The sequence below is a fragment of the Hemicordylus capensis genome, chromosome 1, assembly GCF_027244095.1.
Source record: "Hemicordylus capensis ecotype Gifberg chromosome 1, rHemCap1.1.pri, whole genome shotgun sequence".
NCBI classification, from domain to species: domain Eukaryota; kingdom Metazoa; phylum Chordata; class Lepidosauria; order Squamata; family Cordylidae; genus Hemicordylus; species Hemicordylus capensis.
The window spans coordinates 261434406-261459914 of record NC_069657.1 but is presented as its reverse complement, the minus strand read 5'-3'; the positions used below and the strand labels follow the sequence as shown (position 1 = coordinate 261459914).

The window sequence follows — 25509 nt, the reverse complement described above, 5'->3', positions numbered from 1 at the left end:
GGCAGAGCGTATGATTTGCATGTAAAATGACCTAGTCTCAGTCCCTAAAATCTCCATTTAACAGGGTGTAAGGTAGTTGGGCTGGGGAAGAGATTTGCCTGAGATTCTAGAGAGCTGCTCTAGTCAGAGCAGACAATACTGGGCTAGATGAGGCTCAGTTGTCAGACTCGGTATAAGGCCAAGTTTATATATTTATGATTTTCATATGTTTATAATTTTCCAGCAAAGTCAGAAGTGGAATTCATTTGCTTGAAGTCATGGACAATTATGTCTAAGGATTCATCTGTCTCTTATATCTACCAGGACACAGAAAGACCGAGAGAGGAGTCATGCTAGTGTTGCTGGGAGGTGTTACTCTAGTTTCCATTTAATTTTGCTCCTTTGCTCCCTCATTAGTTAGGCTGGATTCAGATGTAACACAAAACTAGAGTTAAACAGGGCAGAGGTTGGAACTCCATTACACCCGAAATTGTGAAACTGTGGTTTCGTGGCAAAAGCGACCTCTGGCCAATCAATGTGGGACTTCAGTAGATCAGGAGGAATGTAATTGTTACCTGGGGATTTCCCATTCTTTAGCTGTAAAATCAGTTGCCTGACTTCATGGGAAGTAACCGGGGGCCACTGTAGCAGAGAATCTGGAATTAATTCTAGCCAAAACAATCAGGTCTGCTCACCACAGAGTAGAGAAAAATAAGATTCCCAGGATTCAGCTGTAATTGGGCAGACTGCGTTACTAAAGGGATAACTGGCAGAGCTAGAAGTCAACCTTTAGAAACCTGCGGAATCCTTATTCTTAACAATAGCAGTAAGAGTTAACCAGTTTTCCTGTATCACAGCTTTTTTCTTATTTCTCAAGAGAATCTTATAGGCTTTCTTCCTCTCAGTCATTTCTAACTTTAGCAGTACGGTCAGATTAGGTTTAAAACGAATAGAGAGGGAAACTAAGTCCCTCTTAGCCAGCATGCAATCCCTATCAAACCATTTTTTGGAATGTCTAGAATTGGAGCTAAAACGGACAGGGCATGGTCTAGATAGAAATGGTTTCAGGTGCTGAGTTAGTGCCTCATAGGTTCTAAGAATAGAAAAGGAATTCACCATCAGGCATCATTACAGAATTTGCTGAGCAATTCTTTCCTCTCCCCTCTGATGGTCCTTCTCATGAGTTGTAAGGGGGTGTCCCCATGGCCAGACTCTCTTGAGCCTGGGTCAGCATACTCCTGCCTCCGCTTCTGAGCATTCCGACTAGAATGCCGCTGATCCTGGTGACCAGCTCTGCTCATGAGTAAGCCTAGGGAGCTCAAACCCCGAAGGGGAAGGGGCTGAGCCCCCCTTCCCCAACCTTTCTGTGGAAAAAAATAGAACTTGGCTGCTCAAGACTCCCTGCTTGTGGCTGCCAACCCCAGGCACCCCCCCCCCCCCCGACACCAAATGATCCACTCCTTGTGCTGTGATGGGGTGCCCTGCTTATGTTGCCACCTGGAGTGCTTGTGCACATACATCACTGCTCCTTCCTTTTCAGGGAGAAAAGCACTTAGTGCCCGGCCTGTCGTCCCGTCTCCTTTTCCTCCTGCTTGCCAGGAGGAGCCAGCAACAAAGTGGGAAGAGGGAATGCCCCTGTGTGACTGTACCACTTGACAGGCTGATAAGCCTGGGATGGAGTGTGGCGACGTCCCTGTTGCCAGGCAACTGCATTGCTGGATCAGAGACAGGAGGGGTGGGGCTGGTGCTTGGAGAGGTGGCCAGCAAGAAGCGCCTCAGGCATGGAGCAGATGAGATCCCAGGCATGTCTGCACCGCTGCTTGAATGATTTTGGTTTGAAAATCAGCACAAAATCACAGTTATGGTGGCATCCGGGCTCAGACATAATGACAGCCAAACTGGAAGTCTCAGCGGCAATCCTTTGTGCAGACTGAAGGTTCAGTTTGGAGTTTGGTGAGGCAAACCAGAGGTCGCTTTTGCCACGAAACCACTGTTTCACAAATTCAGGTGTAATGGAGTTCCAACCTCTGCCCTGTTTTACTTTATTGCAAAGTAGCTGAATAATTACATTTAATTGAACTTCCTCTGAGCTTTACAGTGCTTTATCTCTGAGGTACTTTTGACCCTAGTGCTTGATGAAGAACCAGGTCAATGGCTATGATCTGTGTGTTTGTGAATATGGGCCTCCAACTTAATTTTTCACTTGAATTAAATGGTTAAGAAAAGGTTTTTAAAGCAGAGTTACAGTTTTCATTTGGTATTTCTTAATATTAACTGAGTCACCTAATGGCGCAGCGGTGAACTGACTTGACTAGTAAGCCAGAGGTTGCTGGTTCGAATCCCCGCTGTTATGTTTCCCACCTATATCGGGCAGCAGCAATCTAGGTAGATGCTGGAAGGCATCATCTCATACTGTGTGGGAGGAGGCAATGATAACCCCCTCCTGTATTCTACCAAAGAAAACCACAGGGCAATGTGGGTACCAGGAGTCGACACCGACTCGACAGCACACTTTACCTTTAATATTGACTGAATCAGGAAAGTATAATATGGTTTTATAATTTTTGAATTAGTGTTATAATTTTTAGAGTTTGAGTTTCTTCAGAGACTTTTTAAATAGAAAGTGACATACTTGGAATAAATAAATATAGGTAGATTAGTGTAATTGGCAAGCCCCACCATTTATTAGAGATGTGCAAATTGATTCGAGTTGAATTGGTTCACACTCAAATTGGGCCGATTCAAGTGATTCAGACTCTAATCTAATCGCTCTTAGAATAAAGGGCCTGATTTGAGCTTGAATTGATTTGAGTGATTCTAGCACCATTCTGGCGGGCTTTTCCCTGTTGCTGATTGGTTTTCTGGCACTGGCTTCTGATTGGCTTGAGATCTCCATTCTGCTTGGTTGACTTGTTATCATACAAATCAAGTGTTGTCATGGGCAGCTGTGCCCCCATTGGTGGGGGCGAGGGGGAAAGTGGAGGGAATTCAAAATGTTTTTAAAGGGCCTAGGGAGGCGAGGCAGAGAGAGCCCTTAGTGTGCCCTTGAAGATGAAACTTCAGGAGAGGAGAAAGGAAGGGATCAAGGAAGTTTTAATTTTGTGGTTTTCTTTTCTCAGCACTGAGTATAATGTGCTGTGCTATTGCGGCTATATTATTAACTCTCTGGTTTGGCTGGATCTCAGATTGACAAAGGCAGAACCTGGGTGCTTGCCTTCCTTAAGTTAGGGTTTGGTCTGTTTGTAAGATGGCGTTGTGGAGAGAAATGGGCAATGGCAGGGGTGTGTGTGTAATATTTCTTGGTGATTGCTATGATGAGCTCCATGTTTGAGACTAACTTGTGCTTCACTCACAGCTCTGGTCTGCTCTGCAATCTGCATTGCAAGGTGTACTCAGTCAAAATGTGGCTGAAGACGTTGTTGTGGTTGAGCTTATGACTATGCTTGCTTGCTTGCTGGTAAGGGTACTGCTGTGGCAGCTATTAGAGTGCTTGAAGTAGGGAATCATAATTGTGTGAGAGAGTAACTTGTGCCAGTGATGTTACTTCAGTGCAGGCACTGAGGCTGGCAGTGGATTCTGGGTCAGTGATGCTTTTTTTGGCCATTTTTGAACTGTATGTGAGGCAAAACGTGGTATTCTTTGTTGAGAGAGACTGTGTCTTTCTGTTCTGCAGTGTATTTCAAGGCAAGGTTACAAAACGTGTGCACTCTTTTTGTTTCGGCCACAGGGAACAACTGGGAACTCGAAACACCTCATTGTCCCCCATGGATAGGTTGGGTGGTATGGGATGATGGGTGCTACCTACCACCCAAGCCACGAAAGAAATGGGCAATGAGGCAATTTTTAACCTCCCCCCATGCCCCCTTAGGATTCTATGGGTTTGGTGTTTTTTTTAATTAAAAATTGCCAACTTGCCCATTTCTTTGCTGGGTTGGGTGGCAGGTAGCACCAATCATGCCCATGCAGCTCACTTTGGTGTCCCTAGGACCTACCAATGGGAAGCAATGGGGTGACTCAGGTTCCCCATTGTTCCGTATTACTTGAGTCACTCGAATTGATTTGAGTTGATTCATTGAAACAGCTTGCAATGGCCACTGTTTCAACGAATCAGTTTGAGTATTTTGCAATTCTATTCAAGCTCAAATTGAACTGCAGAATCTGATCCGTTCACGTCTCTACCATTTATTAGTGTCCATAGCTGCATTGGTGTTGAAGATAGATAGCATGAGTTGCCAGGTAGCAAGGTCAGTCACAAAAAGAGTGGCTTGGTTTTCAGTCTTGATTTAAAGACATGCACAGTGCAGTTCAGTGCAAGGTTGCTTAGCAGCTAAGTTCCAGTAATTTCCATGGGACTTTCTCTCAGGTAAATTTGCCTAGGCTTTCAACTTACCAAGCTTGGTGATAGCCGATTGCTAAGAAAGTGTGCTGGTTTAAATTAAGTTTCCAGTTTTGTTAGTCATGTATTTTCGTGTGTGTGTGTGCCATGTATAATAATTGCTATAAAAAACATATCTGTTTGCAACCATCTGTTTATAGCAGTTGTAGCAGAATCTCAGAATCTCTGTCCATGAAAACCTTGTGAAGGAAAAGGAAAAGCACCTTATTTTTTTAAAAAACTACCAGCGAGACAGAGCCTCAGATGAGTGCAAAAGTCGAAGTTTGTTGGTACATGTAAATTGCCTGTGCAGTTTACTAAGTCTTGGGGGTGGAGGTGGAGGGAAAGAAGTACGCTTCTGATGCTGGACAAGTGCCAGCCCCTCTCACCAATGATGTTTGGCCAGGGATCTACAAATTTAGGCTTAGCTTACTAGCCAGCCATTATTGATGGTTGCCTCTAGTCTTCTCTCTTCCCTCAAATCCTTTTCTGGAACTCGGGCAGAGGGCTTAAGGGAGAAGTGGATCTTCTGTCATTTGCACTGGGTATAGTAAGAAGCAGGGGGAGTCCTCTCCTGCTGTTCAGAAAGAATCTGTGCTGTTTCTTACCTTCTCAAAAATGGCAGTGGAAATCTGAGGAGGAGATCTTTATGGTCTTGAGTGTCCTGCATGCCAGAGGGCTGGGGGCACTCACCAGTAGCGAGCTGGCAAGTGGATTTGTAGACATCAAACAGTTTGACTTGCTTGCTTAGATAAATCAGTAAACTGAGCAGGGCTGTCCTTAGAGAGCCCTGATGGGGTGCGGGGCCCGGAGCAAATCAGCCAGTGTGGGGGCCCATTCCAGTTAATTCTAATGGGCGGTCATCCTGCTTGCGATGCCCAAGGACAGCCCTGCAATTGAGAGATGATGCTACTAGAAACAAGGGGGATATTTTGTGTGTGATTCCTATGAATTTGCTAGACAAATGAAAACTTGAAACAAGTGCATGTGACAATGTGTCCAGGAAAGATGTAGCATGTGCTTACATTTAGTTTTGTGTCTTCCAACAAAAGCCCTGCGAGTATAAGTAACTCTCAGATATCCTTTAAGAGCTGTTGTGCAATAGACAATTTGTGTAAGACAAAAAGCATTACTTGATGTCCACAAAGTATTTAAGAGGAGTAATTAACAATTGGTAAGAATGCGAGAGGAAATGAAAGGTGGCTTGTTCCCTTATCTCTTGTCCCTGAAGACACACATGCTTTAATTATTGTTATCTTTATTTACATTAATTGTCTGGAGATGCTTTGGAAAGAAATGATATCCTGCATTTTTGTAGAGCGATGTCTTTGGTTCTGATGGTGGCAGATGCTGCTTTCTGCTCGCACAAATACTGTCTGCTGATACAGGGTGCGATGTCTCTTAATGTGTTTTGGAAATTGCATGCTTTTCTATGAGGTTTTTAAAACAGAGCAGTGTATGCGGCTGCAGATGAACAAATCCTGCAGAAACCCTGCTCTGGTGATCTGTTGCTGGCATTCTGCAACTTGTAGCGTCTGGCGCTGGAGTGGGGTTGTGGAGGTGCTTTGTTAATAGTCTTGCCTTGCAACTGGAGCCAGAGAGATTGGTTTTGTTAGCCTTTTTGTTGTATGCTGCTTAAATATTTGATTATTAAGATTGAACTCCAAAGTACAAGATGGTTATTTAATGCCAATCTTTTATCTCAGACTCTGGTAATATGGAGGTGAAAGACCTTTCTCCCTCAAAGTAGGAGGTCACGGCTCACAAAGGGTTAACTTCTACTCCTTGCTCCTGGTAGACAGGAAATCTCAGGTGTTTCTCAGGTAGCTGAAGTCCGTCCCTTTCTCCCAGCATGCTCAGGTGCGATTCCCCAGTTCCTTCCTGTCTTCACTCCTTATCAGACATACACCTGGGCTCCTGCCCAATTTCTTATCTGCTTTCATCCTTTCTACTGGTGAGCTTTCCCCCTTTTTACAACTTGGCATGGATCTCTCGCGAGCTGGGGACAAATGAGACTCTGATATAGGCACCTTTTATTTACAAAACCTCTGACAGTTAGGACTGGTGCCTCTGAACTTGTGCAGAATGGCTTCCTTTAGGACAAGGAATGCTTATGCATCTCTCTGGGTGTGCAGTGGCATCTGCTGGTTTGTGCTTCAACTTTAGTCTGTCTGCACAGAAGTGCTTTGCCTGAGAGATGGCCTATGGTGAGATGACAGGCAGCCACTTGACTGAGCTGGGTGAGGCTTGGGTTCTTTTCTGGGCTGGTGGATTTGTCTGCACAACCACTGAAAGTTCAAATTCCCATCTACCCATGTACTCTTAGCTAATCAGGGTTGCCAACAATTAAATTGATTATTACATATATTTTATACCACTTTTATAACAAAAAGCTTTCAAAGCGGATTACACAGCAGAACAAAGCCGGAAAAGGTTCCTGTCCCAAGAGGTTCAGCAATGGGACAATCTGAAAGGACAGCAGCAAGCCATCCAGGAGACATCAGTGCAGAGATGCCATGTTGGGTTGAATAGGGAATTTTGACCAGCCCTTACCCAGTGCCTTTGGTAGCAACTTCACAGTTTATGAAAATTTTGAGTTATTGATTTTTGCAAGACACCTGCTTTTATTGCACCAAAACAGGCCAGGCTCTCAGTCAGCTGGCAGCCCTGTGCCCAAAGGGCTTTTTAACCCGAGTTCCATGGAAAATCTTTGCAGTACTGTAAACTGAACTTGCTTGCTGGTGAGGCAGAATAATTCTTGAAAATAACTATTCTAAGTACTTATCCAAAGTACTAAGTACAGAGTTGGAGGTCACTATTTTGCAGAATGCATTAGGTCAGGGATTCTTTACCTTCTTGCACCTGCAGACCTGCCCAGATCCTCAGGTGGTTCCTTTATGTTATATAAAGGGTATGGGGTTGAACAAAATGTTCAACCATTTTGAACAAGAACCACTTGAGGATCTGGGCAGATCTGCAGGTGCAAAAAGGTTAAGAATTCCTGACCTAATGCATTCTGCAAAATGGTGACCTCCAACTCTGTGAACCTCTTATGACACATTTGTGTTTCACGTGACAACACTGTGTTCATGCACTTGCATTCTCATCAGGGCCTGCAGAGCACACACATGCCTACTGCATTACAACTGCTGCAGCCGTCACCACCACCACTGCAGAGACATGCATAAAGACAGCACTGATCTGAGTGCTTTGTGTCACTTGATGCAGTGCCAAGATGGCACTGGCTCCCCCCCCCCCCCGGTGGCCAGTGTCAAGGGGTGGGACCAGCCCTGCCCCCTGTGCCCATGCTGTTCTTCTCCATCTCCTGACTACCTTACTTTCTGGGCACACCAGGAGATTACACTATGAGTCAGCTGTGGTGGCGGCAGCAGCAGCAGCAGCAAGGGAGGCACTTGTAGCATGAAGCAATGGCTTCTGTTACTGCCACTTGTCTAGGCAGATTGCTTTCTCTCTTCCCCCAGCAGGCTTGTTTGTTTTGTCTGCTTTATTTAGCATTTTTGTAACTTGAATATGGTGGTGGTGGTGGTGAAATTAGGATCATTGCAGTGTTGGGGGAAGGGGGTATTCTTTTTCCTGCCATTGTCTTGATTGAGATCGCTACCTCCCCCAGCTGCTATTTTCCCTCCAACAGCAGGTTCTCATTGTTGCCAATGCGAACATCTTCTCCTGGCATTGGCGGGGTGTGTCTGTGTGGTCGCATGAGAATGTGATCCAGATTGGGAGTGTGGCAGAGGCAATGGTTTAACACCCCTCCCCCCCCGAACTGATCCTGATTCTGCCCCCCCCACCCATGGCTGCTATTTAAGTTACAAAGACTGAGCATGAAGGGCCAACAGTGCATAGTTTGACACTAAGAGAGTACATATTTCATGACAGAGAACAAGAATGGTTCATTGGGTGTCTTCTTTTCTTTTTGTATCTTCTTGCTTTGCATTCTCCAGTTCTGGCCACTGGCTAAAAGAATGGAAGTCTTTCAACCAAAAGGCCAGTAACAGTCTGGTTGGGAGGCCATGTTAAATAAGGTATGTGTTGAATTAAAATCCTTGATGACGGGATATTCTGTAGTAAAAGCAGTCTCCCCCGCCGCACACACACTTTTTTTTTTTTTTGAATAAGCATGGAACAGCATTGATTTTCTAGTTTGTACTAGCTCAAGGGATCACTGCAGCCCAGTGGTTAGTCTGCTATTACCTCCCCTTCTTTCATGCCAGAATGTCTGTTCCAAAAAGCTGGGTGTCCTTGTAGCGACCTTCCTGTCGCATCATTAATCCTTCACTCAAGGTGGGCTGGGGGTGCAGTTTAGCAGCGAAAAGAAAAAATCTCCCAGTGCGCAGGATCAGGATGGAGGATTAAAAAAAAAAAGCAGGAAAATCTTCCTAATATGATATATTGCTAGCTGGATCTTTACAGATGCCTGACTATGGCGATTCCGTGATCACTAGCCTGAATTGCCCCAGGCTGTTGATCACAGAAGTGCTGACCATCACAGTTATGGCACTTCCTTTTTCACACAAACACCGCTGGAACCGTGAGTGGCTAGAGAGTGGATATGTGTGACAGCACCAGGGTGGGACTTCCTGCCCACTTTTGGCACTGTAACAGTGAGCTATTTTTTAGCCTGCTTTCCAGTAGGCTTATGAGATCACCTGACATTCCATGGGCGTGTCTGTCTGTGTGTCCCCCCCGCCCATCAACTTCGCAGTGCCTGTACCAATATGAACCAAATCGGGTACAGGTGTAGGGGCACATGGTGACACCTCAGTGGTGTAGTTTGTGATGTCATCCACCCCGATTCAAGATGGCAGATGTGTAAATGTTTGAGGTGCAAGTGCGCTAACTTGTGGACCACTTAACTAATTAAACCAAATTTGCCACAGCTGTAGGGACACATAGGGACATCTCAGTGGCATAGTTCGTGATGATGTCATCCACCCCAGTTCAAGATAGCTGATGCGTAAACGTTTAAGGTGCAAGTGGGCTAACTTGTGGACTGCCTAACTGATTTATTTATTTATTTATTTTTACATTTTATATCCCGCTCTTCCTCCAAGGAGCCCAGAGCGGTGTACTACATACTTAGGTTTCTCTTCACAACAACCCTGTGAAGTAGGTTAGGCTGAGAGAGAAGTGACTGGCCCAGAGTCACCCAGCTAGTCTCATGGCTGAATGGGGATTTGAACTCGAGTCTCCCCGGTCCTAGTCCAGCACTCCAGCCAGTACACCACGCTGGCTTTGAACAAAGTTTGGTACAGTTGTAGTCAGTAATACACTGGGACACATCAAAGGCGTGGTTTGTGAAGATGTTATCCACCCCATTCAAGATGGCAGACATATGAACATTTGAGGCTCAGTTGGGTTAACTTGTGAACCACCTAACTGATTTGAACCAAATTTGCTTCAGGTTTAGGGAAACATAAGAATGGCTCAAGGGTATAGTTTGTAATGATGTAATATACCCTGAGGCGGACATATGAACATTTGAGGTGCAAGTGGGAACCCATTTGGACCAAATTTGGTACGGTTGTAGGGACACCTAGGGACACTTCAAACACATAGTTTGCGAAGATTTCATTTACATCCAATTGAAGATGGCAGAAACATGAATGCTTGAGGTGCAAGTGGGCTAACTTGTGAACTGCTGAACTGATTTGGACTAAATTTAGTCCAGTTGTAGGGACAGTGAAAGAAAAGTAGGCAGCTTAGTTCTTACTAGAACAAGTTGTTTCTAAAATGTATGAATGGATTAAACAGTGAGCGAGTCGGAGATGACAGTCCTTACATTTCCCTAACATATATATTTGCATCGGGCTATAGTGTGTTAATGACCCAGGTGTGGGGTGGGAAGAGAACTCTGCCAGACATCATGGGAGGCTGTGGCCATGGCCAAAGAGCCTGTCTATATCCCAGTTGCTTCAGCAGTGGAGACAAAGCTGTGGACAGTTGAGAGGGAAAGCAAGATGATAGAAACACATGTTTCTGTTGCATAGGCAACAGAAACACTTTCTTTCTTGCCAGGAAGCCCAGATAATTTAGAGGGTGTGGTTTTGGGGGAGCAGGGTTCCTGTCAGACCTGAAGCTGGCTGTTCATAAACCAGCTAGCTATCAGTCAGGGAGGAACAGGCCCGATGAGTGGAGGTGAGCGCCTGGGAAGAGAAGAGAAGACAGCCTGGGGTAACTTCACTTTCTCCTTGTGTCTAAGTCTGGAACTGGAAGAAAGTCAAACTAGCTACTCCCTACCAGCTGTATCCATACTGAGAACCTTTCTGCTGTTTTGTCCATATCTCTGGACAACACACACACACACACACACACACACACACACACACACACACACACATATATATATACACTGCTCAACTTTGGCCCTCCTACAGATGTTGGCCTACAACTCCCATAATCCCTGGCTATGAGGCCACTGTGGCTAGGATTATGGGAGTTTAAAGTTTGAAGTCCAAAAGCAGCTTGGGGACCAAAGTTGAGCAGGCCTGATATAGATTTTATACACACACACACACACACACACACACACACACGTGTGTATGTAATATATCTGTCTTTTCTGTGCCCACTTGAAAGCCAAATAAAAGCCAAAGTTTATTCTGGAACAGTTATGTATATATGTTCTGGTCAGAATGCGAACCATTTCCCACATAACCAGGAAGCAGGAAAATGTGGATTTCCAGATGACCCTTCCTCTCCCCCCTCCCCCTATTCCAGCGACAAAAATAAACTGCCTGGATGCAAACCAATTTTTGAATTGTAAGCAAATGCATCCCTCAAAACCCATACAATATACTTGCCAGTGTCTACTGAAGAGGGAGGACTCATCAATGTGTGTGCCTAGCAGAGTTCCCTTCACTGTTAAATATGTGTTAGAATTTTGAAATTCTCCCCAAATATTTCTGTGAACTCAGCCAATTGATCTGCATTCTATGGGCCTAGCTTCGTTTCCAAGTAAAGGCATACATTGGCATGTTTTCCTCATATTTATATTAACAGTTGACTGGCTTTTCTCTTTTCAAGACCTTCGGAACTGAGACATGGCTGTTGGGAAAAAAATGTGTTATGTGTAAACTGAACTGAACTGAAATTCAGAAAGGACTCTTGGAATATAAGCTCATTGAGGGAACAATATGATGTGAGTGCCAGTGTGCCAGAAAATATCTGATTTACTCTTAAAGGCTGTTCTCACCAGCAGTAGAAACCAGGTTCAGGGAGTCCAGCCCAGTTTCTGCCACTCGTGTGCTGCACCAGGAGCTGCGTGGCTCCCAACATCCAACTCTCCTAAATGCCCCCCCCCCCACCATTAAATGAGTTAGCTGAGTGAGTGCTTTGCTAACCTTGTTTTTTAAAATTGTTCAATGCCACACCTCTGTGCCACGACGACTCCCGACGGGGAGCTCCCCAGAATGCCCCGTGCACTCACGCGGGGCATTTTGGGACTTCTAGGGGACAGAAGGCCTCTGATCTCTGCCGCCCCAACCAGCTCCGTGACAGAGCTGGTAACTGTGTGGTTGGCCAACCCGGCCGCCCAGGGAGGGCTTGGTGATTGTCTGCGGGGAGAGTGGGTCAAGCCCACTCTCCCTGCTAACCTCCTTATGGTTCTCCACACTGCTCATGTGGAGAGCCTCTTTGTGTCCCTCCCCACATGGTGAAATCAGAATTCAAATGTGTGCGGAACATATCTGCCCCCCCCCCCCTCGTGGAAGAGATCCACAAGTTCCCCTTTGTGCATGAGAGCAGAAGCTGGGAAGGCAGATGTGCAAGTTGCTTTCCTGCTTAACCCCTCATGTTTGAAACCCCCAAATTTGATAATCTCTTAGAATATAGCTAGACTTTTTTTTTGCAGGGAAGTAAATAGTACTGGGGAATACATGGGGGTTCCAGAAATGAGTTGACAATTTTTTTTACTGTTTTACATGTAGAGGTCATTCACACAATCAGAAACTGTGTTCTACCTGGGTTTGGGAGCTTTGTGTGCTCCCAATTTTCGGTTGTGTGGAAGAATGGTAGGAGGGAAACCTGGGTAGAAGTGACTGTGTGGAAACAAGGCAGGAGGAAAAGCTACCCAGGTTATTCTCCTACTTTGCTTCCACATAACCGAAAATTGGGAGCACGCACAGCTCCCAAATTGTGTAAATGACCTCATAGATTATTAATTAATTTTTTGCTGTATTACATAATGTTTTGGGGTTTTTTATGTGGCATCATACGATCTCATCTGCATAGAACCAAAATGTTTAATAGAACAGCTTGATCTTTGTTTATGAAAGCACCCCATTCTTGAATGGGTAAAATTCATGGATGATGTGACAAGATAGTTCCACTTATCTCTATGGAATGTGGCTAAAATTTAGAAACATCATGTCTGTAGGTGGTGGTAATAATTAATCCTTTCTTGGCTGTTTTTTCTGCTTTTGGAATGTTTTTGTGGAAGCTGTGTCTGTTCACAATAGGAAAGCTGGAAAAATCCCAAGTACTTGGCCATTAAGTTTTGTTTCAGATGCCTAGGAACTTGACATGTGGTTCTGTGCAGAGCTACCACCCTCACCATCCCAAATTGAAGGTGATTTCTGAGAAAAAGAGAAATGACATTGGCAGATTTAAAAAAAGCAATGTCTTTCTCCAGCCCTGGAAAAAAAGCGTTGACAAATGGCATCTTCATTCTTTTTCCTTGCACAGCTTAACATTATGTGTAGACAAATAAGTATGAAGGGCATACTCTGACATTAATCAGCCAGAATAGGCTCCCTGTGTGGTAGGACCACTCCTGCTCTTGTACTTCCCTGTAAATCATGGGAACACAAATGTTCCTGTAGTTGGAGTTAGGTGGTAGGTGGGACCTAGTTCTGTTACATGCCATGGTTGTGCTTGCAAAGATGCAGTCACAGGTAGACTTGGTTAATCAGATCATAAGAGAAGTAATTTACCTTGTATCCTCCCAAATCAATCTCTCTCTGTGGCCCTGCTTGTGATGGTTGCTTTCCAAATTCAGGCAATATTGCTTTCTAGGGAAGCATCAATGTGGGCACTCTCCTTTCAAAATCCCATTGCTTTTATTAGAAGAGATTTAAGTGCATACTTAACTCCTATTGAAAACAATAAGACTTAAAAGTGCGTATCTTTTTAGATCAAGCTTTTTGTTATTACTGGGTGATGTCACTAACAGGGAAAGATTTAAGTTGTGGGTATTAACAGCAACACTGATTTTGATTATGGCAGTATAATTAATTTAGAACATTGAAAACTTCAACATATCACATTTTTATTACTGTTTTTGTTTGTGTTTTTTAGAGTTCTTCACAGTGAGAGTTTCTAAGATGTGATCTCAGCTGAAAGGTAGGTATCGCCTCTTTACTGAAATATGTGTATTTAATCCAAATAAAGAATGAAAACTTAAATTATAGAGAGAACTGAGGCCTCCATGGAAATAAAAATAGCTTCTTTCTCTGGAGGTATAATGAAAGCCATTAGGTTTGCTTCAAATGCAAATGCTCCTTTCCTTGCTCCTCTGTCAGTGAATATAGAGTTGAGTGTTGGGATATTGGAACCTTTTATTTTTTTATAAGTTCATTATTTGAAGTGGTAGCAAGTATGTTTTGTATCATAGTTCTATGCTTTAGTATCCTGTAGCCTCTTTCCCTCATAATATAACACACTAGTATGTGTATGTTTGTGCTTGGTAAATGTTAAGTATTGACACTACCGAGCTCTTCTCACAATCAGTGAGAAGAGCTCGCAGGCAGATTGTGGGGAAGGCATGTTCAGCCTACTTTCCCCACAGATGATCTTGGTGAAATCCCTGGGTGGGCAGATTGCCCGCCCAGATTAGCGGCGGCACTCCTGCAGCTTGCCTGGCAGCTCCTGGGGGTCAGGCTGCCGGGATGTGCCACCGTGTGCCGCCCCACCCCCAGGAGTCCCAATAATGTACTGCACAAGTTACTGGGATCCCGCCCCTGCCCCCTGCAAGAATCCAGGCAGTCTAATTAACTACCTGGATGCTTGCTTTCACTGCATGCAAGGGTGGGACTATTTGTGTTCCCAGGAACAATCCTTTATTTAAAACTCCTGGCTTGCTTTACTTGGAACTCTGGTCTTATTAGGTATGCAAGGAATTCAGGATGGTACTTTCCCCCTTTCCTGAGTAGCTTTACACCAGCTCAGATACGCATGACACAGCAGTTTGACCCATGTGGGGACTTGCTCTCTTTCTGATGTCAGGCACCTGTCTATCCACAGAGTTCTGCTCAGGCTTGCTTAGGTAGGTAATAGGCCAAAGTTTCAAAGTTGGGAGGAAGGATGTCTGGTAACGAGATACAGACATTTAACAGGGGTGTGCAGGGATGTAATGTGTTAGGTTTTTAGAATTTAGTTGTTCTATTTAAGTTTTGGTCTTCTATAGTTACTTATTGAAATAGATACAAGTACATCGACATTCCTTTTCAAGTCAACTCTCTGATGCTTCCTTATTCCCAAATGAGGGCTACTAAATCTTCAGTGGCTCCTGTTCATTAGGGCAGGCAGCAGGCTGACATAGCACAAAGAGAACAGCAGCCAGGCAGTTCCTCTGTGTCCTAAAAAGCATGGATGGATAGAGATGCCTGCCTCAAAGAGGGACAAAACTGGTCTTTGAGAGAATGGGAGAGTCCGAGAGCATGCTGAGAACTCCCTGCCTGGTCCAGGATGCAGAGCGCACCCTTCCTCATGAAAGTGGTCGCAGCATCAGGGGGTGGGAACCAGTCACCCTCTTGCCTTCAATTGGGCAGCATTAGCATGAGGTCACAGTGGCTAGTGTGGTAGTAGCAGTGTGTGTGAGCACAATGTGTCACCCACTCACTGGAGCAGGCAGGGAGCATGAGCATGTGGACGTGGTCTCTTTCTTACTAAGGTGGGCATATGCAGGAGCAGGTGGGTGTAGTTCTCATTGAAATGGGCAGCAGCATATGGACAAAGAAACTGATGCAGGGAGAGGAGGAGAGCCGACAGGCGGGTACCCAGCTATTACAGGGCCGCTTCTTATGGTGAAGACCCCAGGGCAGCTTGGCATCAAAGATGATGGCAGTGGGCCCCACCCTGAGTATGAAATGGCAGCAGCTTGCAGAATCAGCCAGAGGTGGGCATGGTTTTTTATTATTATTTCTTGTTTACACAGTCAGACAGGTGTTATTGACTGGTTTGTTTTATCCAGACATCGAGTCCTTCCCAAGGACCTGGGATGGCTGAATTTTATAGTCAATGTTGTTGCTGTTATTATAGATATCGTCACAGAATATAGGCTGTTCCCAGTAAAGCTGCTTTTTGTAATTGGCTGATGGTGATTTCTGTGGCCCCTATGGTGTTGAGGTGCTCTTCAAGGTCTTTTGGAACTGCACCCAGGGCGCCAGTTACCACTGGGATTATTTTGGTCTTTTTCTGCCACAGCCTTTCAATTTCAATTTGTAGATCTTTGTATTTGGTGATTTTTTCTATTTCTTTTTCTTCTATTCTGCTATCCCCTGGTATTGCTATGTTGATTATTTTGACTTGTTTTTCTTTCTTCTCGACTACAGTGATATCTGGTGTATTGTGTGGCAGATGTTTGTCTGTTTGTAGTCGGAAGTCCCATCATATTTTTACATCTTCATTTTCTTCAACTTTTTCAATTTTATGGTCCCACCAATTTTTGGCTACAGGTAGCTTGTATTTTTTGCAGATGTTCCAGTGTATCATCCCTGCTACTTTGTCATGCCTTTGTTTGTAGTCAGTCTGTGAGATCTTTTTACAACAGCTGATTAGGTGGTCCACGGTTTCATCTGCTTCTTTACAAAGGCGGCACTTGCTGTTTGTGGTTGATTTTTCTACTTTTGCTCTTATTGCATTTGTTCTTAGTGCCTGTTCTTGCGCAGCCAGTATTAAACCCTCTGTTTCTTTCTTCAAGTTGCCATTCTTAAGCCATTGCCAGGTCTTGGTGATGTCTGCTTTTCCAGTTATATTGTGCAAATATTGACCATGCAGGGGCTTATTTTTCCATTTTTCTGCTCGGTTCTTGACTTGTTCTTTCTTGTAGGCCTGTTTTGTTTCATTGGTGTTGAATAGTTTCGCATTATTGACCATTTGAAGTGCATCTTCTTCACTGTCCTTGATATATTCTTCAAGGCCTCTTTTCTCCTCCTCTACTGTTTGATGGACTTGCAGCATTCCTCTTCCACCTGAGCTGCGAGGGAAGTATAGCCTATCGACATCACTGTGGGGGTGCAGAGCATGATTGATGGTCATGATTTTCCTGGTCTTACGATCTAGCGTCTCTAGCTCTGCCTGGGTCCAGTCTATTATTCCTGCACTGTATCTGATAACAGGTATAGCCCAAGTGTTTATGGCGTGTTTGGTGTTCCCGCCATTGAGTTTGGACTTGAGGATTTTTCTAACTCTCCTGATGTATTCACTTCCAATTTTTCTTTTAACTACAGTGTGTACGATGTTATCAGCCTGGAGAATGCCCAGGTATTTGTAATGTTCTTGATCTTGCTTCCATTGGGCAGTTCTATTCCTTCTGCTTTGTTGTTGTTGTTGTTATTAATAATAATTCGATTTGTATACCGCCCTTCCAAAAATGGCTCAGGGTGGTTTACACAGAGAAATAATAAATAAATAAGATGGCTCCCTGTCCCCAAAGGGCTCACATTCTAAAAAAACACACACAAGATAGACACCAGCAACAGTCACTGGAGGTCCTGTGCTGGGGGTGGATAGGGCCAGTTACTCTCCCCCTGCTCAATAACGAGAATCACCACGTTAAAAGGTGCCTCTTTGGTTTGAGAGACAAACTGGCAGGCTGTAGATGGGCAGAAGGATAGCATGCATGGCTCTGACACCCCAGATACAGGAGGGCTTCCATGTTCAGGTGAGAGGTTGGGTGAGGGGGCAGAGAGAGACCAAGTGGAACAAGAATTGTGGGCAGGCCTTCTGGTACTCCAGATAGAGCAGGACTTGTACCTGAATTATGTGCTCCAGACATGGAGAGAGTGAAGCCAGTTGACAGCTGATCTGGACTGATATTGCACTGATAGGAGCAGTGCAATATGAGAGGGGAGAAAAAAAAGAAGAGTCTGGCAAGTGGCAGCCATAACTTGTGCAGGAGGAATTGGAAAGAAAGAGAAGAGATATGTGGGCAGTTTCATGAGCACAGTGAGGATGTTCTCAGAAGTTCCTTTGAAGACAGAAGTTCTGCGAGCTGGAAAGGTACATCATGCTGTCTGGACCCTTGTGAAGACAGCCTGGCAGAGGCTTCATCTGCCTTTTGGTTGAGCTCATAAACTCCTCTTTGGGTGGGGAGCAGGTGGCTGCCACTTTTTGAAAGAGATGGTGATCATACCTCAAATGGCCCAGGCCTGGTAGACCAATTTCTAACTCTGTTTTTGAGTGGAACATGTATTATCGATCGTGGCTGCAGCCCTTGATTAGCTCTCTCCCCCGCCCCACCCACCCCAACCAGGGATGCACCCAAAGTTTTGTCCGGAGCAAGTGGCGAGGAGCGGGAGGAGGTCTGTTTGCCAGCTTGGCCAATGCAATATGGTGTCCCTCAAGGTCAGTGTTATTTCCAGCGCTGTTTAACATTTATTTAAAATGGTGAGGTGCTGGAGTGTGGTGTGTGAGGGAGAGAGAGAGACAGGTGCTGGCTGGTGCAGTCACCGCTGGAGGCGGTGGGGGGGCAGGAGACACCTTTAACTGTAAATTAGTAGGTGCTTACCTCTCCTTCTGCCACACCTTCCACCACTTTTACAGTTAAAAGTGCCTGCTGCCTACCCACCCTCGGTGGTGCCCACACCAACTGCCGCTGAAGAGTGAGTGACACCTTACCTTAATAAAACCTCCAGGAGTAGCTGTGTGTGTCTGAAATCAGTGCTTGAAGGGCACAGCTTGATGGATGAGAGCCAATAGACAGAAGCCTTGTGGCTGCTCTTGAATTGCTGACTGTTTTATAGAGTGTTTATTATTGGTTTAAAAAGTAAGGCTGATGGGGCTGTTTGATTGTTCTAGGGTTGCTGTTTAGATTATTACCTTTTGCTGAACTTACTGTCTGGTGCTGTGAAGTCTGCCATGAGTAGAAAATGAATCTATAAAATCAATAATGGCCTGACATAAAACCTTTCCTGTAATATGTGTGAGGGGATGGAGTCAGCTCAGTGAGAGAGAGCTCTGGGGGTCTACAATCCTTCTTTTTAATTAAGTTCAGCTCTGTGGTTAAATAGCACCATTCTGCGTAGGTGGGTATTAGGGAATATCTGATATCGAAGCAGCACAATTTATGACTGCAATACAGCAGGCTGGGTCAAGATCCTTTTAGTGCCAAGACTCGTTAATACTACTAGACTTAAAGCTCAGCAGTGGGATCTCTTCCTCTTACTTAGACCATTTGAGGAAAGCAAGTAACCTTTTCAGTGTCTCAGGCTACAGTCCTGTTCACACTTTTTGATCAGTGACCCCCACTGAAAACAGTGAGACGCACATCTGAGTAAACACACATAGGATTGCTCTGTTAGTGAACTTTGTGCTTTGATTTTCCCCCCCACTTTGCGTTTGGTACAAATATTGAAGAGAATTTTTTGTGTCTTAATGTTTCTTCAAGTGTTTCTGTTAATTTTTCTTTTTGATCTTATGCAACTTTTGCAAGTGGTTGGAATACCATTTGAAAAATTACATGATCTTGTGGCTCCAAATGAACCTGTTTTATTTATTTTTAGACACACCCACTCACCTACTGATAGTTGTGGGTGTTGATCCCCTTTGGCAGATGACATGTACAGGTAAATGATTCTTATTCAACCCCCCCCATACATATATCATACTCTAGAACAGGGTTTCTTAACCTTGGGCCCCCAGATGTTGTTGGACTACAACTCCCAGAATCCCCAGCCACAAAGGCCATGTCTGAGGATTCTGGGAGTTGTAGTCCAACAACATCTGGGGGCCCAAGGTTAAGAAACCCTGCTCTAGAATATATGAAGTGCTTCATGGTCTTTAGTTACTGTGATCTGATCCTTGCAATATTGCTCTTCTGCCCCTCGCCCCCCCTTCCTCCCATTAGGATTTGGTGCTTTTGAGACAGTGGCTGAGATGTACTTGGAATAATAATTGGGTCCAAGTGCAGTATTCTGTCCACTGGACTACACTAGCCCTAATTCTGAAAAACCCATTCATTCAAGTCAGATATGCCAATTCATTACCTTGATAAACCAGACGTTCAGAATTTTTGAACCCTTGCCTTAGTACTAATTCTATTGTCCATGTAATATAGGGGCTCTAGATGACCTTAAGTGGCACAGCAGGGAAATGTTTGACTAACAAGTAGAAGGTTGATGGTTCGAATCCTTGCTGGTATGTTTCCCAGACTATGGGAAACACCTATATCGGGCAGCAGCTATATAGGAAGATTTTGAAAGGCATCATCTCATACTGCGCGAGAGGAGGCAATGGTAAACCCCTCCTGTATTCTACCAAAGACAACCACAGGGCTCTGTGGGCACCAGGAGTCGAAATCGACTTGACGGCACACATCACCTTTAGTTCAGAGTAGTACACAGTTTAACTCTTTGGGGTTAGTAGTAGTTGATAATCATCCCAATAACAATCCTTTGTGTTGTATGGCAAAACCAGTTTTGAAACATAGCCCTTGCCCATAGATTATTACAGCCATGTGTCCTCTGATGCCTGGCATGTGCTCACATCTTCTATGTGCATGATCTTCCTCCTGATGTTTGATGGAGCAACATTGAATGCTCAAAAGAATGCTATACCTCTCCTCTTGTTTCCTGGAATTTTCAGCAGACAGTTTTCCATGATGCCTCTTCCAAAATGGAGGCTTTTCCAGACAATTTCCTCATACTTCTATTTTTATCATATTTCAGTGATGCCCAATGGGTTTCCAAGGGTAGGGAAGATTGGTAAAAATCTCCCCTACCCCTACACAAATGAAAGTACAGCTGTAGTCTGGATCTCACACTGTTGAACTTGCACAATGCTTGTCCAGATGTCCAGCATTGTTCCATAAAATCAGTAACAGTTAATGTTACCTGTGCAATATTAGGCAAGTTCAGCAATTTCAAAGTTATAGTTAATGTTTTTCAGGTGATTATCACTAGAAGGTGTGAGACAGTACATATGTTTTTTTATTTATTTAGTATTCTAATTAAAATATTTCATAAAATTTTTATTTTTTCAGTAAAACAATTAAAATACATAAAGTGTCTTTTTTTTTTTTTGACATCTGTGCCCTGCCTACCCCCCACAAATATTTCAGGTCTACTACTTGGTTACTTGAAAACACTTTAAGATACAGCATTGGAAACTAATATGGTGGAAGTATATTTTTACAGTTTAACTAAGTCAAATACAGTAACATGCCAGATCAGATCACAATCCATTAAGGGCATCAGGAAAATGTGTATAGGGGTTGTTGGTTTTTGCAGGGGAGTGTGGGGGAGAAACATTAATACAATGTTATGCAAATGTGGGGGGTGGGGAAGTTTGCATGGGGATTTTTTAAAAAAAACTTTTAGATAAAAACTTCCAATTCACATTTTTCCAGAAAAACCCACATCTCTGGTTTGTAGTAAGTGTGCCCCTCCAAGGGTGTTTCAGACTGCACCCTTCCCCTTCCCTGTAGAAAGTAAGAGAATTCCTGGACAAAAACAGTACGTGTTTCATCTTGCAATGTGTTTGGGACACTCATTTGGATGATTAGATTGTGCAGTTTTCACATCAGTCAGATAGACATCAGTATTCAGGGCCTTGTTAGCTAGTAGTCATGTCATCCTGCCTTTGCATTGTGAGGGGGTGGATGTGGGGAGGGGAGAAAGGACCCTACCCAGCCAGGGGGAGGGGAGAAAGGACCCTGCCTTTCTGGACCTTGGTATATAGTGGAGACAGGATGGTGACATCACTCTCCCTCTACTCAGAGAGCAGAGAAGAGATCTGGGACCAAGGGCTGGACCCATACAAGTAGTAGTGGTGGCTTGGTCAGTGCACAAATTGGATGGAATGCATGAGGCTCTCCTTGCTCAAGGGGATTTGAGCTTCATCCATGCTGCCTTCCTTTCATTCTGGTGGCTTCAGCTCCAGGCTTGAGGAACTGGGTGTCTGGAGTTGCTGCTCTCTCTGTGAGGAATGGAGAGGCCAGAAGAAGATAGTGGAGGCCTTTCTTGATCTAATTGCACTTGGAAGTTCAGAGTGACCAAACAATGGAAGCTGAGAACTATCTTTTAGGTATATGAGAAAACATATATCTGTAGCCCTAATGAGTGTGTATCTCTGCTTCAGTGTATGTATGTAACTGAGCAATTTTTCTTGATTGATTGCTTAACAAGACCAAGTTGACATGCTGCTGTGCATAGGGTTTCCCCCCTACAAGTTGCCTACTTTTTTTTGTAGCAAATGGAGTTTGCATTCCTATCATTGCCTGTAATAGCATTGTTATGTACTTCAGTGAAGTAAGTTTACAGTACCAGAGAGAGGACCGAAAAGCTGCTGCCAGCTCCTGTGCATGTTTTAAGATAATGGGGGTTGAAATGCCAAGGCTTACTAATTAATTGAATTGCTTTATCCAAACCCTTTTATTCTGGGTAGTTTGATCCTAATTCTTGATCTCTCTCACTCGCACTCTCTCTCTCATATAACTGGAAAATCAGAGTTTAAATCATTGAATTCAGTCAAGCTTCCTGTTTGCACTTCAGCTACTTCCTAAGTGAAAATGCATATTAATTGCTTGATTATAAATATTTGAGCATGATTCTTCTCAACTAGTGGTAAGAGAACAGATGGAGTAGGGTCGGCTTCTCCTCCCAATGCCGAAAGCAGGCCAGACAACATTGTTTCCTTCTTCAGAGAAGCTCCGTCTCCATTTGGCTTTGCCTTCTGATGAGGAGGTGCAGGTCTGAGCGACTGGAGCCACTGCCAGATTCGGTGTTTTTGTTTGTTTGTTTGTTTGTTTCAATGCTTTCCGCTACCACCTCAAACACCAATATTTTTGTTAGCTGAGTGGAGGGGCACATTAGCCCAGGCCTTAACGATGCTGGCCCCTGTAAGTGCTCAGTTAATGAGCAGACTGCTTGCTGGAACCTCAAGCTACTTTCCTTCCTACCCTTCGTTTTGCATGGAAGGGGCTGACTTGCTCTCATTGACCAAAGGTTTGGAGGGATCCCGAGGAAGTGCCGACATGCTGCTTTTCTCCATTAGTTTGTTAGGGAATTTGATGGCAGCCTCCCCCCTTTTTTAATTTCTGGTAACATCTCATGCTGATGGCCTAGAGCCCCCCCCCAAAAAAGGAGACACCATATGCTGGAAAACTGGCAAGTGAGTAGAAGGATGTCCTCAGAGCAGACAGCACCTGAAAATCAGACTCCAGACAGGACAACCTCCTGCATAAGCTGTTTAGTAGCAAAAGATGTGGCAGTGCAACTTAGCAAGAAACTGGGGAGGAGTTTCTTTTACTATGTAGAGCTTACGACATTTGGGTCTTAACACTGAGGGTAATCACCACCAGTTCCATCTCTGAAAGGATGCACATTCTTTGGATCAGATAATTGCTAGTGGCAGTTACTTTTTGGGTATATGAGCCTTGGGAAAATCCCCAGTAAACTGAACAAAGTAGCTGATTTCTTGACTCTTCCATTGAGTTGATCCATTACTTGGCCAGAACTGTGACCTCGGTGTTGTGGTCTGCTACGACTTGTGGCTCAGTTTGGAATTTAGACTTCTGACCTAGACCTCATATCTCCATGACTCCATTTCTTGGTGGCAGAGTGTCTGTTAAGAATGAAATACATTGAAAAGAAAGACAAGAAGATAGCTATTCCTCTTCCTACACCAGCAAAGGAAGAAGAACACAAGTCTAACAAGAGATCTTCCCATTCCTTTCATTCCTATAGGCTCTTTTCCAGGTCCTTCTGGAACAAACATTGACTCTGCACAAACTGAACTCGAGTCCCTGCTCCTCACAAGAAGCTGGGGCGGTGGCATGATGTCCAAATAGGCATGATGCTAATCCTCACGAATAGGACGTGAATTCCATGTAGTGCGCTCTCTCTCTCTCTCTCTCTCTCTCTCTCTCTCTCTCTCTTTCTCTCTCCCCCTCCCCACCCTGCCCAATACAGAACCATCTCTCAGGGAGATATTTTTAGCCTAGGGGGTCACCAGTTGCTTGCGCCTATTTTTTTAAAGCAAAGATGGTTACAAAATGAATGCTGATTATAGTTATGTTTCTTCCTATATGGGTGGTAAGCACTGTGTTAAGAATGCCGGGCAAAATTTTTGTGGCAACAACTTAAAAAAAAAGATGTATTTAAATTAAAATATGTCTGCTTCTTGTTAAAATGAAAATACAGTTTATGGATACTGGAATCCAAGGTTATAATTGTCACAATTGTGTTTTTTGGAAAAAAGAATATGTACAGTGTATGTATGTATTACATATGTATAACACATCTGATAAAGCCTTTCCCTCCAATATATAATTGGCACCTTCCCATAGGAACTGATGGTTATTGGTACAGAAAAAGCAATTCAGTATCCATCACGTTTGGGAAATAAGAGCTTTTGCAAAAGGTCAGGATAAAATATGCTCCCAATTATGCTAATGACAGCTACCAGAATGATCCCCAGGAAGGCTTAATGGTTCGCTATCCATCTTACTGTTCCTTATGTAATGAGTTATGAGCAACATGTTTTTGTCACTAAATGATGAACGTGTGCTCTTTTCTATAAAATATTAAAACAAATAATATCGCTTTGAATATGAAATGTACATATGTTTAAATTGTACATTAGTAATCAAAACGATATATTAATAGTAAAGAATCAGCACATTGCTATATTTAAATTTGTCTTCTCATAAATAGTCTAATGAAACAATGCCCGTTTGAAGTACAACTAGTAAATGTTTAGCATCACTGAGATGCAGCTGTGATGGTATGGACTCTCCTTTTTTTAGGGACAGACCATCTGTCATGTAAGGTTTCAAAATAATTAAGTCAAATCCTTTTGCAATTGCTAAATTATTTTAATTGTATTTTCATTCCAGCTCTGGCTAAATGGCCCTATGGCCCCTACTTTTTAACTTCTTGTATGCTGCAGAGTTCAGAATGTCATTTTCAACTGCAGGACTATAGGTCTGCCACCTGTTCTGTGAGGCTGAATGCAGATGACTTTGGCATTAGTTTTTGCAAGTCTTGGAGCCAGCTTATGCACTTGCCAAATCAGAGGTCTCCCTATGGGATAGTGGACTTGTGTGCATTGCCCACTACATGTATTTCAGCATGAGTATATGCACATATGTTGTACCCCCATTCCAATCTTTTCTCCTTTTGTAAGATGCATTAAATAAGTGACATATGCACAGGGGTGGTTTGATAAGCAAGTGAACAGGCCCTTAGACTAATTTGTCCAGATTTTTAATACAACACAGGTATATTTTAAGTTAGCTGGAAGATCCCAGATCACTTGTGGGGCCAGTGCTGAAGACACAGCGGGCCTTTTTCAAACTGCAAAGCCCAGTTGATATGCAAACAGCTGTACCATGCAGGAAATTCTTCATGATTGCTTCCTGGATGTAAGCTCAGCAGTGGCCCACTAGCTAGGTCTAGTTTTCATGGAGCGGGTAAATGTGTGTCTGGGCTGCACTAGTTCAGACTGCAGGTGAAGGCTCACATGCTTCAAATGTGCGCCCATACAACGCACTGTCCTCCATTTAGAAAACTAGCATATCAGGGGAGAAGAGTTGCAGCTTAGCCTTCTCCTTGACATACTACGCTACTTCACCATGCACAGGAACTTCTTTTATATGGAGAAGCACTCAGTCATGTGTAGTGTGAAGCAGTTTCTTAGCCCGGATGGAAGTTTATTACCTCAGAGAGAACTAGCTCTTAACTGAACCAAACCTGTGCCTGGCACAGAAATGAAATCCACTTAGGCCTGATGTTCTGTACTCAACTGACTCTTTGCTTAATGACTCTCTGGAGTTATGTGACCATTTTATCTTTTATGGTAGCCATCTATCTATTGCTTGCTGTGACTGAGGACAGTTGCTCCCAGTCAGTCTTTAAGTGACAAAATATGCAGTTCCGTTGTAGATGCATGCATATCATGCTTGCTCTCATTGCCTT

The 25509-nt window shown here is 43.9% G+C and overlaps 1 protein-coding gene across 13 annotated transcripts in view; it reads left to right on the top strand.

Annotated features, from left to right (window-relative positions):
* Positions 1-25509, top strand: part of PLCB4 (phospholipase C beta 4) — a 280151-nt gene that overhangs the window by 21311 nt on the left and 233331 nt on the right. For 8 of the 13 annotated variants that reach the window (XM_053284717.1, XM_053284727.1, XM_053284735.1 and 5 more), the window contains exon 2: positions 13670-13714. The gene's annotated coding sequence lies outside the window, so the exon portion shown is untranslated. Of the gene's footprint in view, positions 1-8316; positions 8398-11398; positions 11514-13669; positions 13715-25509 lie in introns of those variants that run through there. The other 5 variants (XM_053284716.1, XM_053284726.1, XM_053284718.1 and 2 more) reach the window with 4 other exon arrangements.